The sequence below is a fragment of the Ceratotherium simum genome, chromosome 16 (assembly GCF_057802395.1).
Source record: "Ceratotherium simum simum isolate JZ-2026a chromosome 16, ASM5780239v1, whole genome shotgun sequence".
Taxonomy (NCBI): domain Eukaryota; kingdom Metazoa; phylum Chordata; class Mammalia; order Perissodactyla; family Rhinocerotidae; genus Ceratotherium; species Ceratotherium simum.
Window position 1 is genome coordinate 20,444,587 of NC_141915.1, and position 12,560 is coordinate 20,457,146.

The 12,560-nt window shown below is 37.4% G+C and overlaps 1 protein-coding gene across 6 annotated transcripts in view; it reads left to right on the top strand.

Moving 5' to 3' along the window:
• The window catches only part of NF1 (neurofibromin 1), a 253,648-nt gene that overhangs the window by 160,372 nt on the left and 80,716 nt on the right, over positions 1–12,560 (top strand). The window lies entirely within an intron of this gene.

Below are 12,560 nucleotides of genomic sequence, written 5' to 3' on the forward strand. Positions count from 1 at the left end.
ATATTGGCTTCTCTTTCCTACATCAATTTTTTTTATACTACCTACAGTGAATTCATTATCCAAAGTAAAAAACCACAAAGAATCTTTTGTTTTCAGATGTATTCTGATTAAATAATATCCACAACATGATAGTCAAGAACTTTTTTTTAAAAACAGAAATAAAACTTCAAGAGTCTGTTTCTGAGAACTTTAAGTAATATGCTGTGTAGGACAGTGTCAGGGTGATTTAACAAATAATTCAGAAAAACTGTGGGAAATTTCTATAAAGATGGCACAGGTGACAACCTGAAAATTGTGTTTATTCATGCTGTCTTCAGTCAAGGCTAGTTCCTAGAAAGTCTTTCTGGAAATGCTGTGAGCTCCTCCTTAACAATAGGCATTGCTTTCCCTGCCGTTGTCTTTTCTTTCCTGCCTCATTCTACCTTTCTTTTGAGAACTCATCTGTGACATTATTTGGTTGGTTTTACTTCTTCCCGTTTAGCATGACATAAACTCATGGTAATTGAACCTTAGAGACTATGTGATATAATAGAGAGACTACTGGCTTTGGAATCTCACAGACTGTGTTTAGTATTAGTTCTGCTATTCACTAGCTGTAGGAATAATCTTTCTGAGTTTCCTGAATTTAACATAAACTGAGGAATTACATCAGTAGACTTAATGATCATGCAAGGCAAAATCTTGGCAGTGTGTAGGAAACAAATGGAGGTTGAGAAATAGTGGGAGAGGAGTGAAGAAAGGAAAGTGGAAGGCGGGAAAGTCATTTAATCAGGTAATTTAGGTAGCATTAAGACCAAGAAGTCCCAAGAACTGGGGTTTTAGGGAATCAAGAGAGTATAGAAACTTGCATTTATACTTAGCCCTCCTCTTTAACAACTCTAAGTAACGTCTCTTCACCTTCCCATGAAAGTTCTCTCTCCAACTTTCATCTCAGTTACCGTTTCTGAATTGCCTAAGACAATTTTAATTTTCTTTTGCAGTTGAGGTGAACCATATTTGTATTCCAGCCCCAGCCTTTAATACAACCAGTGTATTTTGACCTTCCCTATTTTGTCTAAGTAATTAAAAGTGAAACATTGGTGAGAGAGAGAGATAGATGTGTGTCCTCCTCCCTCTTTAAATTCTTGTTAGTTTACAAGTAGCAAAGATTTCTGGAACACCTCAAAGCTGGGTTTTTTCTTTAGGATTAAAAACTATAAGATTGTATTTCTTCTCTGTGGTGGTCTAGAAAAGGTGGTCTAGAAAAGGCCAAAGGAATGTAGCATGGGCCTGATGCTGACACTCCCTGTGGGATTAAATCAGTGGGATTTCCAATATATAATATAGTGAGTTGAGAGTGCTAAGAATTCCCAGCTCTGCTGCTTATTAACTGTGTAATCTTGGACAAGTTAATTTTTCTGAATCTGTTTCTTCATATGTTAAAAAACAGAGGGGGAGGTGCTTATAAAAACTATGCTGTCTACCTCTCCCGTAAACTATTTTGTGACCTATGAAGTTCTGTACAGAGTATGTTTGAGATATTCTTTTCTATTTTTTGTTTTTGGATATGACTGCCAATTTCAGATTTTCAGTCCTTTCAGTTTCTTACTTGGACCTACTAGATCTCCTCCTGGCCTTCATTTTCACCTGGTATGAACCCTTAGCTCCAGGACAGCTGAGCACACAGTAGCTCAGAGCGGAGAGAGGCCCAGTTCCTCCACTGTACAAGTCCAGAAGACGACGGTGAAGGCCTTGTCTCTATAGCCAGCTTTATCAAAGAGCACTTGGGTTTGACTTCTCTTTTGATATTCCTATGTTTCTGTGGCTTAGACTACCATGTATTAGTTAATATCTTTTGAGCTGTGGATTCCAGTCTCCTTGCAGCTAGTCCACAGACAGTTCAGGCTTAAAACGTCCAAAACTTAATTCAGTGTGTATTCAAATCAACTTCTTCTTCACACCCTATTCGTTCTCAATAGCATCACCATTCCTTCCCACTCTAGAAATCCTAATCATTTTAAATTCTTCCATCTTTCTTTTATCCTCCTCATTATCAAGTCATCAAGTCTTGATTTTAGTTGTGAGATATTGGCAAATCAATTAAGATATTTTAGTTAGGCCTTTGTTATTGCAAAGAAGTCATTCTTGTTTTCTCAAGAAGATAGGCCTCAGGAAAAATATGAATTAGAGCAGAGCCTGCTCAGATGTAGACAGAACTAGATGGCTGTTGGTTCTGGAACCAGCTTGTGCTTTTTCACTCTCTTGGCTTCTGTTCAACTCTACCTCATGATTTTCCTCTTTCTGTATCCTTTCAGCTTTAACCCCAGCTAGTAACTCTTTCATTACCTCAGTACAGCACAGTTTAAATTCCAGAAAGAGAATGTGGTTCAGCTAAAATATCTCTGTTTGGCAAACCTTTAATGCTCGGTGCTGGCCAGCCCGTAGATTTTTAAGTCAAGTACGTGCTCCTAGCCCAGCAGTCATGTGATTCAGAATGACCATCTAGTGCTGTTCCTTTAGCAGGGGCTGGCCTTAGGTATGTGTTTTAATTTTTGGATTTTTAATTGGATCTTAATGGGTTAACGTTAATTTTAGGTACCTTGGAAATGTCTTTTGAAACCATTTTTTCCCCACTGCCATTACTAAGACTCTCTTATTAGCTCTTACCTGTAGTAATGCAGCATTATTCTCCCAATTCCTAATCCCCAGGTAACTACTTCCAGGTTTTCTTAACATTGCTTCTGGAGGCAGTTTCCAGTACAAATCTAATCCTGTCTATCTTGATGAGTTAAATGGCACCATTGACTCCCTGTATAAAGTCCGGGTTCTGTAGTCAGGCATGCAAGGTGCTCCATAATTTTGACCTAATTTAGTTTCTAATCTTTTCCTCCTATTCCCTCCCATATACTTAGGCTCCTGCCCTGTGGTAGTTAAAGTACCATAAATACAAGGACAATTGTTGCAGCATTGTTTATAGTGGCAAAAAAGTGAAAACAATATAACTGTGTTTCAAAAGGGGAATTGTTGAATAAATGATGATACATCTGTATTATGGAATTATATGCATTGTGTTTATTTTGCTTGTTACAAGTGACAGAAATGAAGCTCAAACTTGTGTAAACCAAAAAGGATGTCAGTTGGCCCGTGTACCTAAGAAGATCAAGAGACGGACTGGCTTCTTGCATGACTACATGCAGAGCTTTGAACAATGTCATCTGGAGAACATGTCTTCTTTGTACTTGATTCTACTTTCTTTGTGTTGATTTTATTCCCAGGCGGCTCTTCCTAAGCTGTGGCCAGCAATGGTTTGTGTTCTCCCAGCTTAACAACCTCAGTGGAAAAACACTTCTTTCCCAGTAGTTACAGCAAAAGTACTAGTCATATTGGCCTGGCTTGAGTCACGTGCCGATTCCTGAGGCAATCACCATGGCAAGGGGGATGGAATTTCTTGGTTGTCTAGGCCTGAATCGTGTGCCCACTGCTGGAGCTCAGTGGTGAAGCCAGCCCTGCTTGAATTGCCTAACCTGAAAGATGGGGCACAGGGGCAGAGGTTTCCAAAGGAAAATTGGATTGCCAATACCAGAATGAGGAAACATGGATTCTGAGCAGGCAAAAGTAACAGAAGTCCTCTAGTGCTGCTTTAAAAAGACCCAGAAGTGGGCCGGCCCCGTGGCGTAGCGGCTAAGTGCACGCGCTCCACTGCTGGTGGCCTGGCTTTGGATCCCGGGTGCACACTGATGCACTGCTTGTCAGGCCATGCTGTGGTGTCGTCCCATATAAAGTGGAGGAAGATGGGCACGGATGTTAGCCCGGGGCCAGTCTTCCTCAGCAAAAAGAGGAAGATTGGCGTGGATGTTAGCTCAGGGCTGATCTTCCTCACACACACACAAAAAAGACCCAGAAGGATGACTCTGACAAGGTGCAGAGTAATATGGGTGTGTGTGTTCACATGCACATAAAATGTATAGGCTGAAAAATGTGTGCAAGTATACACATTAAACTTTTCACGTTACTTATCTCAGGAGAATATGATTGGAGGAGTTAGAGGGCCAATTATAATATTTCTGCTATATATCTTTGTATTGTTTGACTTGTTGCAAGGAGCACATATTATTTTTGTAAGAATAATTATAAATATAAAACCTAAAAGTTACAATGAAGAGTTTTCCTCTTAGGAATATTGTGATACCTGGCAATTGCTTTTTGGCTGGTGGTAGTAATAATGACAAGAGCTAACATTTACTGAGTGCTTTCTCTGATCAGGCAAACTGTGCATATAATATAACTTTTCATTTACAATAACCTTCTGAGGTATTATTAACAGTGATTGACGTCTGTAGAAACTGAATCTTAAAGAAGTTGTTAGTCATTCCCAAACCTAAACCTAGCAATCAGAATGACCTGGAGAATTAAAACAAACAAACAAACGTATCCCCAGGCCCTAATCTGGGCTGCCAAATCCAAATCTCAGGGGTAGAGCCTAATCTGTATATTTAACAGGCACCCCAAGTGATTCATTTGTAGTCAGTTTATTACTGAAGTTTGTTTGGGAATCCCACTGGGTCATGTATTTAACTCATGGTAGCATAACTAGTAAGAATCAGAGTTGGGTTTCAAACCTTAACAATTGCGCTATTAATGACATGGTTATTATCACTGTTAAAATTACTGGGTTAAATCAACCTTTGTAGACCAGCATGAAAATCTCACAAATAATTATCAGATGTATTTCTGTAGAGACAAGTTCTGAATTCTAGGCACCTCATTTACAAATGATGTTTTGAAATACAAGACAACAGTTTACTCAAAGCAAGATAATCTTGTCATCAGAGCAAGCTGTATTATGTATTACAAAGGTTAGCAGAATTGGTACCTTTTTTTACTATAACAACATATTACTATTACACATTCATTAAATATGATGACATAGATAGGTGTATTGTTTTGTAGAGCACTGTAGTTTTTCCTTAACAGATTAGCACTTTTTTGTCTATTTAATAAAAAAATAAAATAACACAGAAACAACACACATCACTCCTCATCCCCCATCCCCCTGTCTCTCACACACACACAGAGGCATACTTTGGTTAAACATCACCAACATAATTTCTTCTCTTATACCTTTAATGTAAAAATCTGAGTTTCAGTTCAATTTTGCAAACATTTAAAGGGCAAAAGTGGTATTTTGCTTATTTTAGCATTTATAAGGAAGGAAACCATCATATTAAAGTACTAATTAAACTTACACAATTAAAATTTGCAAACAACCAAATCAAGCTAGGATAATGATAATTTCCTAAGAAGCAAGTTGAAATAAATTGGATTTTCCTAGTGTGCTTGTTGTCATTCCACAGGTAATAATGAACTGAGATAGAAAAGCAGACAGTTCAAGTCCACTTCAGCCTCGGTGCACACAAAACAGCAAAAATATTACATAGAAAAGAAAGTGAATGTTGTCTGTTGGATTCAGTATGGTGCCACCACTTTTCGTAGTCTTCGTATTTGTGGTTGTGGCTATCTTTGGGGTCACTGTTGTTTTCGGAGTTGTCTTGGGATTTGAAGTCATCTTGGGATTCAGAGTTGTTTGGAGTTTTGAAGTTATCTTGGAATTTGAGGTTGTCTTGGGATTCGGGGTTGTCCTAGAATACAGGCTCACATTGGGACTCAAGACTGTCACAGAACTTGAGGCCATTGGTGTTAGAGTTGTCCCCGAAGGGTTATCAACAAACAGGAGGAACAGGCTGATGAGTGATAGCTTGAACATCATTTTCCTGTTTCAAAATAATTATAGAAATTTAATCTCACACTTGGATCACAAACAAATCTAAGAACTAGCTTTTATAAAAGGGGGAAAAAATGAAAACCTCATCCCAGCACTGGGAAAATGCCAACTTTTGGTTTAACAGATCTCGTAGTTTTAAGATAAGAAGAAATTTAGAAACGATCAACATTAACCCCTTCATTTTACAAATGGACGTAGACAAAGAGCATAACTTACCTGAGGATGCTTATCTAAAAATAACCAGAAGTAGAACTTGAGTCTGAGTCTTAGTGCAGTGTTCTTTAGAAGATGTGGTAAAGACATAGGATAGACATATACCAAAAGTTTCTAGTAAACCATTTTTAAAGTAAGGCTAATTTTCTTTTATCTTATATTCAAATCTAATGACTTGCCACGTTTGAGATAATGCAGCTAGCCCATGTTGGGCATGGTTAAATATTCTTTTTTTTTTTTTTAATCTTAAAGCTCAAGCTTTAATTTTAGAAATCTAGGATATACCAAAAGTTAAATTTGGTTCTAATATGTAATTGAGAAAATTTCAAATTACCTTTTGAGTTTTTTCTTTGAAGATTAAGAGTTCAAGCTTTCTCCAGTGTCCTGTGGGGAATCTGACTTCTAACTCTGTGCTATTTAAATGTGATTAGTGAGGAAGTCACGTGTTCTAAACCTGCTGTTTGCTGTTTGGAAATGTTCTATTGAGTGTTTTCCCAACAATTGGTGTAAACAGATGGACTGGCAGAGATCAAGGAATTCAAATAAAGTCTTTCTAAAATCTACTTGCTGATTTAAAGAACCCAGTGAATACCACTTTGTTATTCTCCTTATCCATGTGTACTTTAGTGAATTTCTTCACTGGATTGACTCTAAGTGGAGGAATGGACTATTCTGCTTGTGATTATCATGACTTAAAATCAAGTTAAGTACATTCGAGATAGATGTCTATTTTTTTTTTCTTAAAGCTTCTTGTATATATGTTTGTAGGGTAGTTCTGGCCATGGTTATTTTGAAATATTAAAAATAATTTAGGAATATAGTGGTCCAGGAATTTAATTTCTAGTAAATAATTAAAGTAACCTATTAGAAAAGAAGTTAAACTTTATTAATATAAAACTAACTTAATAAGGAAAGGATTGTATAAGAAAGTGTTTCTTTCTTACTGAGTTTACAAAAAATGTTTTTTAGTATGTTAAACCACCACATTGAAAGACATTAAGTAAATTCTTTAAAGGAATTTCGTCTTTTGATCACTCCTTTTTTTTGATAACTAGCATACAGGAAAGTTGAGTTGTATTGTGCTAGTGTTTTCATCACATTGGCCAGCACTTTAAAAAGGGCAGGGTTGTGAACAATGGTGTTGATGTACAAGCATATTGCTACATAAATGGCAGAAGTACGAGTCAGTACATGTTCCTCACTTGTTTTACTTTGCTATGAAGATTTGTTTTTTCTCCTGGTTGAATAGAACCAGTGCTTGCTAAATCTTATTTATATGATACATATAATATAGAACCTCACTTAACTGGAGGTTAGCATGATCAGACCCAAGAAGTAAAAATAAAACAACTCTTAGCAACCAGAGTAGATTTTATAAATCAGTATTCAGATAATGCACAGACAACTCTTTATTGATGCTTCAAACACCTCAATCTCAACTTATTTAAAATTTAAAATTCGGGGCCAGCCCAGTGGCTCAGCGGTGAGTGCGCGCACTCTGCTTCAGCGGCCTGGGGTTCACAGGTTCGGATCCTGGGCGCGCACCGACACACCACTTGTCAAGCCATGCTGCGGCGGCATCCCATATAAAGTGGAGGAAGATGGGCACGGATGTTAGCCCAGGGCTAGTCTTCCTTGGCAAAAAGAAGAGGAGGATTGGCATCAGATGTTGGCTCAGGGCTGATGTTCCTCACAAAAAAATAAATAAATAAATAAATAAAATTTAAAATTCGACATTTTCCCTTTCCTGTTCTTGTACCCAGATATGTTCTTCTCATAATCGCTTTCTCAGTTAATTGCATCATTACCTAGCCAAATGGCTCTCCAACCTTAGATTTCTCATTATCTTCTTTTTCTTATTGATCTTAAGCTGCCCAGGCCTGTTGGTGATAATTAAGTAAAATTTAAAATTCTGAACTCTTCAGCACTCAAATGCTCCCAAACAAACAAAAATCGTTTACCATTATTCACGCCTTTAAATACCTCCCACCTCTGTATCTTTGTGCAACCTCCCCTTCAAATTACTTCTTCCTTGTTCAAAATTCTGTCCTTCCTTCAAGGTCTAACTCTGATGGCAGCAGCTTTTATGTGAGCCTTCCCTAAGTCTACACTTCAGAATCAGTCATTTTACGACTTCATATCTCTAGAGTACTTATCAGAGTCTGCTTTTTACCATAGACGTATCCTAAACTTTTCTTCCACTACATTCTGGCTTTCTTGTGGTCAGGCACTACCTCTTATTCTTTGTATTCCCTCCATCTGTGAGCACAATGAGTGCTTGTACAGAATAGGACACAATAAACATTAGAATTTATTGAAGTATCTCCTCGTTTCTTCATGTCTGAGAGCTGATATCATTAATGATGTTTGAAATAATGAGACATTTGGTTATTTCCATTTTTCCCTGCATCATAAGCATAAATTTGCAAGTCACAGGCCTGAATTTAAGTCCCATCTCTACTTTCTGGCTGCTGTTTTAAGAGTTTTCTTCATTTGTATAATGTGGATCATAATGCACAGTCATAATCCCTTATCTGCAATTCTGAAATCCAAAATCCTCCAAAAACCTGAAGTTTTGTCAAAAAAAGTTTGGCACCAAAACTTATTTGGTGGAAACACCTAACCTGCTTTGGCATGAGGCTTTTCATTATCTTTATTATCATCATCTATATTTGTCCCACTAAGTGTGGATATTAATGTTTCACTGCAGAAATATTAGTGAGGTTGATTTGGGGGTACTGTCTCAGATTCCATTGGAGTGGTACATAATATACAATAAAGTTAGTCCTTATATTTGTGTTTCTCCTATTCCTTCTGGGTGCATCGCCATACCACTCCTAGCATCCTTATAGTTAGTGTCATGTCACTGAGTTCTGGTCAGTAAAATGTAGGTTCCAATGATGTATGTCACTTCCAGGCCTGGTGTCTAACTTTTCACCAGTCTTCCATTCTTGCTCTCTTCTGTCAATACTTCCTAGAAACAGAAGGTTCAGTACGGGGTCTCCAAGAGCCTAGAAGATGGTAGAACTACTGGATGACATGATATAAGTGAGAAATGAACTTTTGTTGTCTTAGCCAGTGATATTTTGAGGTTGTTTGTGACAGGAGTTAGTCTGTGCTGACTAATACAACTATGTCCTGGATAACTTGCCTTTGCCTCTTCAAATGCACTCTCTCTCCTTCTCCACCCTACTCTGTACCCTGAGAGGCTGACCTGGGTGGAGGATATCATTGGGCTTCTTTCCTCACTAGCTTCCAGTTGGCCCATGGGGAATACAAGCAGGAGATTGGAGGGAAGAAAGCAAGCAAGGTTGGGGTATGTATTCTCTTGGCTCCCCTCCTACAGGGTCACTGTGGGCTGGCTGCATGTCTCCATGAAGATAGTTTTTGTCAGGCAACGCTCTCTGTTTCTGGTTTCTGGTAGCTGCTCCCTGCCCCTACTCCTGGTCTGGTAATCTTGCTATCTCTTTTAGTTTCCCTAAACCCTTCCCTCTTTTTTATACATAATCTCTAATATCCCAGTTTGAGTGTGCCACCTGTTTCCTGCTGGAACCTAAACCACCACAAATAGTATGTGGATATATCGTCTTCCTAAAATCTGAACAATTCTGAATTCAGAAATACATCTTACTCCCCCACCAGGGTTTCAGATAAGAGATTGTGATCTATACTAAGTTTGTAGGTTTATTGTGAGTATTAATTTTGATAATATTTGTATGGCATTTGGTAGAGCACCCAGTACATGGTAAGCATTTGGTAAATAGTAGCCATGATTGGTATAAGAATAGCAACCATGTTGTTAATTTTCTGTGTGGGAAATCTAAATTTCTCATATTTAGAGCTGGAGCTTTGGAACTAGTGAGCAATTATAAGGGTAGTATCTTCCTTTACGTACTTATATTACCTTGAATTGACCTACTGTTTTTTTTTAGGTGTTTCTAGAACTTTCTATTTACCTTCACATATTGATTCTTTCAAAACTTAAGAAAATGGAGAAAAGTGATCTTACTTTTAAAATCATCTATATGCTCATAAATTTAATATAGCAATTTCTTGAGAATTTCAAGTTGCAGTTTTAATATGTTACTCTAGAAACAATTAAGTCCAATTTTCCCATCTATAACTTTTCTCTTTGGTCCTTGCGTTTTTGTCTTGTGAAAAGGACACTTGAATCTTTTCTTGAGTGGCAATTACACAAACACTCTGTTGGCAATGGAATCACTTTTTGCTTTTTAGAAAACCCTCTGTAAGTACTAAGCCATGTCTGTGCTCATTGCACTTGTGCCTCGTGTCCCTTAAACTTTTAAAGTTTTGAAATTTATGTATGTTTGGTTAGTTCTGAAAGCAGTTCAGGTTTTCAGGATTAAAATTTTTATCATGCTATTAGTGGATTTTTACCTGTATTTAAAAGCAGAACATTTAAAACATTTCATTAGTGTGTAGCAGCAAGTGGCTTTTCAGAGTGGACAGTTACTTTTCATGAAACTATTTGGAAGCTTCCTGAAAAAGTGGATATGCAAATATGCAAAAACAGGATATTGTTATGTTAGACTTAAATGTGAGTACCTTTTAGAATTGTACGTAAGCACTTTTCCCTTCTACAGTAAAATATCAGCCTCTTCATTTTAAGGAGAGGAAATAGAGGAAACAGAACACATTTCCCCTTAGTTGCAAAATATATATTCTGAGGGCAAATGTTCATCTTTGAGCAAGTTTGTCTTCCTAATGGTATAATACTGTCAGTCTGTTATCTAATTTTGGCTTGTTGTCATTTATTCTTATTTTTTGTTATCAATGAAAAAAAGTGATTTAATTTTTAAAAGAGACTCTGCCTCTTCCTGTTTCCTTCTCTTGGGTAATGGTGTCTCCATCTACTTTGAGTTTTAAATAGAAGCCTTAGCATCAGTCTCCACTTCTGCCTGCTCTTAACCACATACATTTGATTAGTCGTTAAGTCCTGTTGATTCTGCTTCAGAAGTTTTTTTATGCTTTATCCTCATATTACAGACTCACTTTGTAGCTTCATCAATAGTCTAAGCTGGAGTTAGCAAATTATCTCTGCAAAGGACTAGGTAGTAAATATTTTAGGCTTTACAAGCCAAATGAAGTTTTCTTTTTCTTTTTGTTTTTAACGACTCTTTAAAAAAGTAAGACCCATCCTTAGCTTGCAAGCCATACAAGGACAGGCCACAAGTAGCATGCTGGCAGGATACTGCCAGTGGACCATAGTTTGCTGTCCTCTGGTCTAGGCCATTACAACTTCCTAATTGGATTCTTTGTCACCGGTATTTTATCCCATCCCCTCCATCTTCCACGTACAGAATGATCTCTCTGAAGTATGACCATGTCACTTCCAGATAAAACCTTTTATGTGCTTCTGTTAGCTGAGTTTTCATACTTAAAGCATTTAGATACCACCTTTGGGATTTTTGCCATTTCTTCACAAGATCTATACTATTATTTCCTCAATATTTTTTATTGACCTTTTTGACTTTTTTTTTTAAAGGAAAATTTATATTATACTATAAATAGAAAATCAGTATTGATTACCATAACTAGAAAACCAGTAAACAAAAGATAATAGTAAAAAGAAATACAAAAATGTTAAATTTCTATCTCATATACCACCCCATCATTTAGGTACCACACTTCAAAAAACCGCTGGCTTATAAGATAAAGCCTTTGTTCTTCAGCATCTCATTACAAGTGTCTTCATAATTTTTTATACTGTTCACATTAGTTGCAAGATTGCTGAACTAAAGCAGAAGATTGAAAGTCATTTTGGTGAGAGGCTAGATGCTGGCCTTATTCTGGAAATCTGATGATGCTACCATCATTGATGTGGTTCCAGTAAGCCTTGTCAGTGCTTCTGGGCTGTTCTCAGCAAAGTGTGTTCATGATACATTGCTGAGGGTATCATCAGAGCAGTTGTCAAGAAGACTCTAGGAGCCAGCAAAGCCACAAAGTTTGCCCAGAAAACTCAGAATGCCAAATGAGCATTCTGTACCTTACTTCCACCATAGTGGTCAAAAAAGTCCTAAAACCATTTGTCTTAGTCAGTCATTTAAGTTTGATAATAAAAGACCAGTCATCACAGTGTGTAGTAACATCCTAGAAGGATGCTCCAGACTTTATGTCTCACCTTATGCTTCAGCAACGCTGACCATCTCCCCATTGCCCTACTCTGCCATGCCCTGGCATTCCAGCACGCCTCTGTGCTTTTGTATTGGCTTACCGTTGGCCTTGGATGCCCTTCCTTTACCATAGGGCAAACTTATACTTTTGATTCAAGACCCATCTCAGTAACCTGACTCTGGCTCCTCTAGGCAAGTTTAAAAAAAAAATAACAGCTTTACTGAGATATAATTCACATATTATAAAATTTGCCCTTTTAAAGTGTACTATTCAGTGGTTTTTAGTATATTCACAGAGTTGTGCAGTCATCACTCTAATTTTAAATATTTTATCACCCCAAAAAGAAACCACATACAAATTAGCAGTCATTCCCTATTCCAACCCTACCCCCCGCCACGTCCCTGGCAACGACTAATCTACTTTCTGTCTCTATGGATTTGCCTCTTCTGGA